Genomic DNA, 9,584 nt, shown 5'->3' on the forward strand with positions numbered 1-9,584 from the left:
ATACACAAGTGTTTCAGAGTGCGACAAGGCAAGGGAGGGGAACAGGGGAGATCTTACTAGGTCCAGTGATATTGAGAACGCGCAAGTGCATGGGGGAGGGGGAGGGGAAAGTGCATAGAATGGCAGAAGTGGAAAGTGCGGAGCAAAGGAGAAACAGATAAATAATAATAAATAAATAAATAATAATGGCAACACACAGTGATAATGCAGCCAGCAAGTGGCAAGTGCTGGTTTAAAGGCAGCAGACAGGGTAGGTCGGATAAGTGCAAGAAGAAAAAGGAGGGGCTGTATGGGTACAGATGCAGACCCCAGTGCAAGGGGTGGCCTGGAGGCAGTGCGGGAGGGTGGCAGGGTGAGCAGGTACCTGGGCCCGGAGGACAGAGGGTGGCCAGGTGCACGGTGCCAAGAGAGAACAGATCAGTAGGGGAGGGGGGAGCGAAGTCAGAAGCAAAGAGGAAGGTCTTGAGGTGCTTCCGGAACCGGAGATGGTTCTCCTCATGTTTTAGAGTGGCAGGGAGGCTGTTCCAGAGGGAGGCCGCGGCCGAAGACAGAGATCTACCCCCAGCTCGTTTCTTTGAAAAACGACTGACCCCGAGGTAGTTAGAGGTAGAGGAGCAAAGAGCTCAAGAGGGGAGGTATTTGTGGAGGGATAGCTGAAGGTATTTTGGATTAATTGATTGATTGATTGATTTTGTCGTAATAGTCCTAGTCGGCAAATGAAGTTGTAGCGTTACGGTGTGAGTAGCAAAATCTTGACAGATTTACAGAAGGAGAAGTGGTTATAAACATCCCAGTAGGTTTAAGGGAGGGAGTCTGAGGGGATTTGAAGAGAATAAACAAAGTCTGGCGAGAGCGTAGTACTTTACTCTTTTCATCAGGAAGAAAGTTTGTTGATGGGCTGTTCATGGAAGTGCAGGGGAACAATGGAGAGGACTTAAACTTGACTTACTTGGCCACAATATGCAAGTGTAAAATACGGTAAAGAACAGATACTGTGGTGTTTACATAGTCCGAGTAGTTTACAGGACTCTCAGGTGTACTGGAGAATTTGGAGTAGAATGATGGATTTAGGTGAAGACAGCAAAGGTAACTTTATGTTTGAATGTTAAGTAGTTGTAAAATGTAGCTTTAAAGTGCAATAATTTAATGGCCTTATGCCCAGTTAGGAGGCTAAGGGGGAGAGCAGAGAGGGAGATAGGGGTGCCACACAGTTTCATGTGTTGGTTGATGCAAGCGAGCAAATAGGAGCTCATTCTGGATGGGCTGTTTGTGACCTTGCGGCTGATCGAAAGCACGCGTCCACTGCATGAGTGAGCAAAGCACATGAGGAAGCTGGGAGTGAGGGAACAAGTAGAACAGTCGTGATCAGAAGGTGGCCGAAGATGACCCAAAAAAGGAGGAAAGTCACAGAGGTTGTAAGGAGCATTGTCGGCTGATGGGAGTGCAATAGGTGATTTAGAAAAAAAAAATGTTAATTTATTATCATCCAGGCAGTGGCCCAACCAATTAGGTTGCTCTATCTACCCGTACAAAAGCTGAATCTAAGCAATCTCTTGACTGCTCCCTGCAACTCTTTCAGTCTTTCACATTCCCCCCTGTTCAAAAACAAGGATTGGCAATGCCAACAGTTTGGGCTTTTGTTACCTGCCAAATGCCTAATACATCTACACTAGCCAAAACTATTGGCTTTGGCAATGTTTGTAACAGGACTCCAGAGAAGGACATGTAGTGTTCATACATTGAGTGGCTGCAGCAGACATGGTTTTACCACAACAGTAGCAGGTTGCAACTCCAAATTAAGCCATTAACTCCCTCAGGACTGCTTTAAAAAAACATTGGCACACACTTCAAGCACAAAGTTTCATGGTAAGGCTGGATTAAAGTGAGCTCAATAACATCCCACGAGATGTTTTGGGTCGGAAGGGGTAGGAACTGGGTTGGAATGGCAATAGGGATTACCATGGCCAGTCAGTAGGTGAGCAAATAAACAAACAACTATAAACTGAGTGTCTCTCGTCATGTAGCGTATTTCCCTATGTGTACTGTAATCTGTAATGCTTTATTTTAAATAAATGGTATCCCCTCTCAAATAATAAATAAATAAATGTCATCTCCATTGAAAAAGCATTACAGATCCTCATTCAAAGCCCATATTTGAAGCTCTTATATTAACGACAATAGTTTTGGCTTAAAGGTAGCGATTTTAGTGCCACCTGATAGTCCAAACTAAAAATAAGGGAAATATAAACGTACCATTTTCCTTGCATCCTCCTCTGTCACTCCTCAATCCATGGTAGCCAGAGGACAGCATATGCAGCTATATCTTTTGAGATCCATTTCCATTTCTCTTGGCAGCCATGGTCCTCTAGTTTCCTTTGCGTTCCTCAAAGCGGTGCTTTAAAGCGCCTAAAAAAGTGTTCAATGAAACAACTACACTGGACGCTGCCTCCCGGCTGCCAATCAAAATAATTCAAGCTCTGGGTGGTATAGGAGCAATCAAAGCGTGGGGCACAGCACTCGCCCCCAGGCTCAAACGGGCCTATCCGGCAATAGGCCCATTGCCGAACCAAAAATGCAAAATACTGGTGTGGGCCACTTTTTTTGGCCAATGTGGGCCAGTTTGATGAGTTACCACTCTATGCGGCTAATAGTTTTGACCAGTGTTGCCGAGCAAACATTCTTTAAAATGCACAATTTGCATCACATTATATCAAAAAATTCCTCCATGGGTACTTTTCAAACTGTGTCACAAAAGGAATGAATAGCCATTTTAAGCGGTGGGCCACTTCTTCATGGGTGACGACACAATTTTATGTCCCAGTCCAACCGTGCTCATCCCGACATTCTCCAGTCAGAATACAACATACGCGCTCACGGCATGAAGTTATCCATGTAGGATGGACTTTACATATGTCCAACTTTACATTCAAAACATCCTTTTTACACTTCCTGCTCGGTTATTTCAACCCCACTCGTCTTCAAAACAGTATAGTTGCATGAACAAAATAACCCTTTTTTATGTAAACGAGAGCATTAATTTCTTTAATAACAGTGTAGGTTTAATGCATCAAAATGAAGCCAGATTTATCATTAAGACACGCTTGTAATCGGTCCAACGAGGCTGGGATAAACATGCTCAATACACGTTATTTTGCGTACCTACATGATGTGTCTTTGTGCATTGGAACATTACCCCTCTCCGCAAGAAAATGCAATATTAAAGTTGCATAATTTCTATTGAACATCCCACTCATCAGAGCTTAGCTGATGCATGAACACGCAGAGGCTGAGATGTGTGTCTCTAGGGAGCACTCACATGACATTCATCATGTGCAAAAGATCCCTGACAGCACGCCAAACAGTTAAGTGTACAAAGTGCTCTCATAATGGGCAAGAACAGTGATGGAATGGTTGCTTCAGCTCACCTCTTTTCATCATATAAAACTAGCTCTCTCATTTATCATACCGATCCTATGTTCATTCTGTTCAGTAATATTATGTTACCAATGTTGGAAAATTCGATTTCCCCGGTCTAATCAGATTAACTGAACCTTGGTCACTGCTCTCCCCATTAAGCTTTGGCTTTGCCTCAATCAAGGTTTATGATTTTGCTCCCAACTATATCTCTGATATATTCATATGTCTAAAATAGTTGCTATGAGTGTGCGTGTGTGTGTGTGTGTGTGTGTGATACATGTCGGCCTCATTCCGAGGTTGGAGGTAACCATGCCGCAATTTGCAGCATGGTTAACTCCTTAACGCATACCGGGTCCGGGTTCCTCAAATGAGGACTAACCGGGCCATTACAACCTTGGAGGACCCGGTAAGTCCTCATTCGAGGAACCCAGACCCGGTACATCCCCATTCCCATTCGAGCCCCCATAGGGCTCCATGGGAATGGGGAGGGAGCTAACAACGGGCCCTTGTTAACGGGACCCGCTAAGGACGCCTGGTTTTACCAGGCACCCTTTGCGGGTCCCGCAAGGAGACCTCGTAATAGGGCGGTAAGCGGTTAATGGCACCGGCACCATTACCGGCGCCGTTAACCCCTTACCGCCCACCTCCTAATGAAGCCCATATCTCTCTATATTGATCACAGATGGATGAGCAATAGGAACTATCCAACATCTTTCATTCGGTATCAAACTCAACCTCTCTCCCTCTGTTTCTTTCTTTTTCACTCTCTATCCCTCACCCTCTTTCTTTCTATAACTGCCAGTAACCACTTCTAACCTAACAATCACCACAATCAACTCCTTCATTTCCAGATCCTCTATCCTCCACTTCAAAGTTCATGTTCCCTCCATACTCTCTAACCTAACCTTTTCTGCTGCGTGCAAAAAACAAATTCGATCCTGATCATTGTGGCAATTACCTAAATTAAGTCAGGTAATCCTTCCTCTCTTTTCCTATTCCCCAGGCCTCCTCAAGGCCTTTTTGTCTTTAACCTGGTGCTTTGCTCCCCTTTGATAACCAATATCCTTATTGTACCTTCACCACTTCTTCCACCTACCCTCAGGCCTGGATAACCCCTCAGATCCAGAACCCCTCTCTTCTCCTAACATAGGAAAGTTCTAGTCTCCTTCAGTACCACTCTTCACTCTACCAAATCATCCTTTTACACCAATCTAATCTCAACCTTTGGTTCTCACAGCAGAAAGCTCCCCTCCATAATACAAGCCATGTTGGCTCATCCTCACCCTTGTGCTATCACTTTTTCTCTATCGGATAGTAACTTTGCTCACTATTGCAACAATTTGAGATACTTTTACCACCCTTATGTCCCTCCATCTCAATGCTTCCTTCTCCCATCCACTTAATTTACCACCTATTCACTTTGCTTGTTTCCCTTTACTTAACCCTCTGAATTGGCACCCATCGTTATGTTTGCCAATGCCTCTTGTACCTGCCGCCTGCCGTGATGACTCATTTGACCCCAGGTGGTCAATGAGATTGCACCTATTAGCCTTTGGCGCTCTTTTCTCTTCAAACTTTCACTTCCCCTTGTACTATTTCCAACCTACTTCAAGCTGGAAACTGTCCTACCAATTCTCTAGCATCTCTCGGCTGACTCTTAACATGCTTGCCAATTATTAGCCTGTTTCTCTCCTCCCCCACTATACTGACATCTTTGAACATGTGATTTTCAATAAGATCTCCCCCTTCCTAAACTCTAATTAGCTCCACGACATTCTCCAATCTGGTTTTCACAGGTATCGTTCTACCAAGTATGCCCCTGTCCATATATAAAACATTCGGACTTCCACTCATCACTCTATCCTACTTCTACTAGACAGATTGGCCCCTTTCAACCCAATGGGCCTCTCCTCCCTTCTCCTGAACCTTACCAACCACCAAATTCAGGACATTACTCTTGCATGGATTGCTCTTTACCTTTCTCATCAATCCGTCTCTGTCTCTTAAAACACGGCCACCTCTGATCCAAACCTCCTCCCTGTAGGTGTCCCGAAAGGCTATATTCTTGGGCCCTTACTATTCAACATTTAACCATCTCCCTCGATCAACTGACCTTATCCTGGTTCTTCTACCACCTATTTGCAGATGAAATACACATCTTCTTCCACCCTCCAGACCTCTCTACTTGCTTATCACTTTATTAATTTATGCTTAACACCTCCAGACTGAAGTCATCTACCCTTCTATCTCCACTGCCCCCCTTTTCACCCGTTTCGTTTCCACCTCAGCTACATTCACCCTCTCCCAAGCCAGTGAACCGTGGGTACCTTTTGACAAGGATTTAACAATCACCAGTTTATCATCCCTACCACAATTGCAGCTAGGATCATCCTTCATAATAGCAGGAAAACCTGTCCCTCCTCACAGCTACACTAAAACCCCTCACACAGACCTAACCACCCAGTTACCTTGACTACTGTGCAAACTTCTTCCTTGGCCTCCCCCTCCTAATTCTTCTCCCAGCTTGACAAAGTACTTGACTTTGACACTCATTCCCTCTACAATCTTAACCGCTCTTCTCCAGCTTCCAAAACCTGCATCCAAGAAAAACCGCCCCTTCTGTAAATTCATTCTTTCTATATTAAATCCCTACATGAGTTTGCACGCATCTTCTTTGCTAACACTATCTCCCTCCATTTCTCCCCATGTCAGAGAAACCAAGCTCACTAAAACATTCTCAGATAGTAGTAGAATCAGAGGCAGCTTTATTGTCTTGCAAGACAATCAACAAAGCAGTGAATTCATTTTACTAGAAAGAACATAATAGATTTGAGGGCTCTGTGGGTTCATCACTGAAGAAAGTGGAGTGTTTTTCTGAATTTATGTGGAATAGAAAAGTGTTCACTCCTGAAAGAATACATATGCACTGAATAAAGTGTTTTACCTCTGTGTTCTGAGAGCAAAGTGCTTCAGTGAGAAGGGTCAGTGCACTGCATATTCGAGCCACAGGGTTGCTTGTGTTTATGAAATAGATATGAGAGTTTATCCTGAGTTTTGAGAAATAAAATTCTACTAGGTTCGATCTCAACTGTATATATAAAGACACGCGAGTAGAAACTTCGACAGTCGATGGTTGTCATCTGAAGGCTGAAATAGCGCTTATAAGGGATGAGGAATGTAACAAGGAGAATGTAACTTAGAGTAGAATTCCATTTATAAAATAGCCTAGGTAAAGTTCAAGTATTAGTTTGAAATTTCCTTTGGGTGGCAGGTTTGGGGGGAAACATTTCTGCATGGCAGGTGTGAATTGTGAGTCGAGTGGCAGTACAACCCAAATTCATTTTGCATGCATTGATGAAGGTCAGTCAATTCATTAGGAATCCCACATGCATTTATGAGGGATTGGAGAGGGCCAAAGCACTGAGACCCCACGTGCATTTACTAGGCTAAGAGAAGGCCAAAGCACTGACACTCAAGTGTAAGCATTGGAAGGCCGCAGGGAGCAAAGAGTGCTGGTGTTGGTGCTGAAGGACTGCTGGTAATTTTTTTGTGTGTGCTAATTCTAGGCCCGCGCCCCTGCTCACCTGACCTCCTGGAGAACTTTCAGATTCGGCAATACTCCCGCGCAGGCGAAGACCGTGGGGAGCAAAGGGCACGGGTGTTGGCACTGAAAGGAATGCTGGTTATTTTTTTGTGTGTGCTAATTCTAGGCCCGCGCCCCTGCTCACCTGACGTCCTGGAGAACTTTCAGATTCGGAAATACTCCCACAAGGGCAAAGCCCGCTGGGAACAAAGGGCACAGGTGTTGGCGCTGGAAGGAATGCTGGTTATTTATTTATTTATTTTTGCTAATTCTGGGCACTGCCCCCCTGCTCACCTGACCCCCTGGAGCACTTTAAAATTCGGCAACACTCCCGCGCAGGCGAAGACCGTGGGGAGCAAAGGGCACGGGTGTTGGCACTGGAAGGACTGCTGATAATTTATTTTATTTGTTTGCTAATTCTGGGATCTGCCCCCCTTGCTCACCTGACCTTGTGGAGCACTAAAATATTCGTCAATACTCTTGCGAGGGCGAAGCCTGCGAGGAGCAAGGGGGGTGGGTGCTGGCTCTAGCTGGGTGTTAGCACTCCGCTGCCATTTTTATCCTTCCCGCCCTCTCTGATTGAAACTGGATACCGTCACCACCACAGACTTTGATCATTGTTTTATCGACGTCTGGCCTGATGATGCAGTGAGAAGGTGAGAAGAAATCTTTTTAATTTAGTGCTGAGTGCAGGTAGAGCTGGCTCTCGTCATACATTATATTGAAAAGGAAAGCAGAAGTGGGCATATCTGCTGGCAGGAGCCAAACTAAGATCTCCAGATGTTCAATCCATCCAGGAGTGGAATTCCCTGATTATGGAAATCAAGGATTTGTTGATTGGCATTGATGGCTGGGCAGTGTGAGCTCCAAGGACCCTGAGGGAGCCCTCTTGAAGGTTGTCAAAGATTCCATTGTGGCCCCATTCTCAAATCTAATTGTGCTGCGGTTGACCTGGATTCTGTGCAAGACAGAGTCAAGAAAGGCTGTGCCAATTGGCCTGAGAAGGAGGAGGATAGCCTGGCCCCTTTTGAAACATGTCCTCTACCAAGCCAAGACACAGGGAGAAAGGTTACTATCCCGATGTGGAGGGTCTTAAGGGTGGCCTTAGCAGTGATACATCTGTTTCCTCTATTGTACTTTCTAATAGTTTTGAATGTTTGACAGAAGGTACCTCAGCAACTCTGGTTCTCATTTCCAGTCCAGCAGTTCCTGCTATTAATCAACCCAAATCTGTTCTGGGTGCCTCCTCCTGGTCGGTTGTTTTGTACAAAAAGAAGAGGAAGGCATTGGGGAAAATGAAAACAAACAAGAAACGTTTGTGTTTGTCTGCAGTGCCAGCGGCAAAACCACTCCATGACAAGAGCACTCAAACATGTGTTGTTGAGACTGATGGACTTTTTAGACACCACAATTATCCTCGAAAATTGAAGAAATATTTATTGATTTAAAAGAGCTGGTACTTTGGAAGGTGGAATGTTGGTTAAGCGAGGTGGCCGATCTATTTAAAGCGATCAAAGATAAGGTTTTGTCTTTGAATGCAATCCCCACTAATTTAGGTGCCTATTTGCCCTCTGGGCCCTCAAGTCCACTTCCCAAATTTGGCATGCCGGAAAATAAGGCCACCCGCTGTTTCTCCCCCAATGGGTTAACTCCGATGAGCAGAGGGATCCCTCTCAATACTGGTGGGGATCGACCTCCTGCCCGATTACCACTTCTGACCCTGCATGTCAAGCATGGCCTTGGCTCTGCATGCATTTCTGGGCTGAGATTATCCAGCCCTAATTCAATGGCATTGGGGAGGGCAAGGGGATTTGAGTCAGTAAGTAATCACAAAAGGGGAGTGGAAAATGAAAATTAGCAGGGCCGTTTTGTTTATATGGCGAATGTAACTGGAGTAAAGGGCAGAGCCTTTGAATCGCCTGAATCGCTGAAGAGCAAATGCTTACACTGGATTCAGTACACAAAGGGTTGTCTTTCCATCGTAAGGGATGACATCATCAGATGCCTGCAGGGTGTGATTCCCAACTCAGGTTCTGATTTCATCCAAATTGTTTTTACATCAGAGACTTTTGTGAAGGGTCTCCTAAGTTTTGACTTCAGATGTTTTCCAAGTGAAAGAGACAGAATTGTGATCAGATCCTCCGACCTTTTCCATTCTGACTATATCTCTCTCCCATTAGGTCTGGTGTCCCAGGGTTCATTGAGCCATAGCCCAGGGGTCAAGTGTTTTTAATCTTAAGAATACGAACCCTGCCCAAGGGCAAGTCGAGAATAGTAGTGGCTTGGTAGCAGTCGAATGACTGGCTGAGGGGATGACAGATCCATCCATAGATACTCAATGCTACAAACCTCTCTCATGGAACATTGCAGGAATTTGTAAACTGTTGGACGCCCAAGGGTGGTTTTCATGTCGCCATGGGTTCCATATAATTGTGTTTTAAGAGACCTGGGCGGTTGACCTCGTTGTGTTTCAGGGATATTAGCCCTTTCACACACCAGCAATTGGGCCCAAAAGGGCAGCCGTCTGGAGGTTTATTGATCTTGACTGATGTGTTATTAGACTGGAAGCTTGCGGTAATAGAAA

The sequence above is a fragment of the Ambystoma mexicanum genome, chromosome 2p (genome assembly GCF_040938575.1).
Source record: "Ambystoma mexicanum isolate Mex_15411 chromosome 2p, UKY_AmexF1_1, whole genome shotgun sequence".
In the NCBI taxonomy this organism is placed as follows: domain Eukaryota; kingdom Metazoa; phylum Chordata; class Amphibia; order Caudata; family Ambystomatidae; genus Ambystoma; species Ambystoma mexicanum.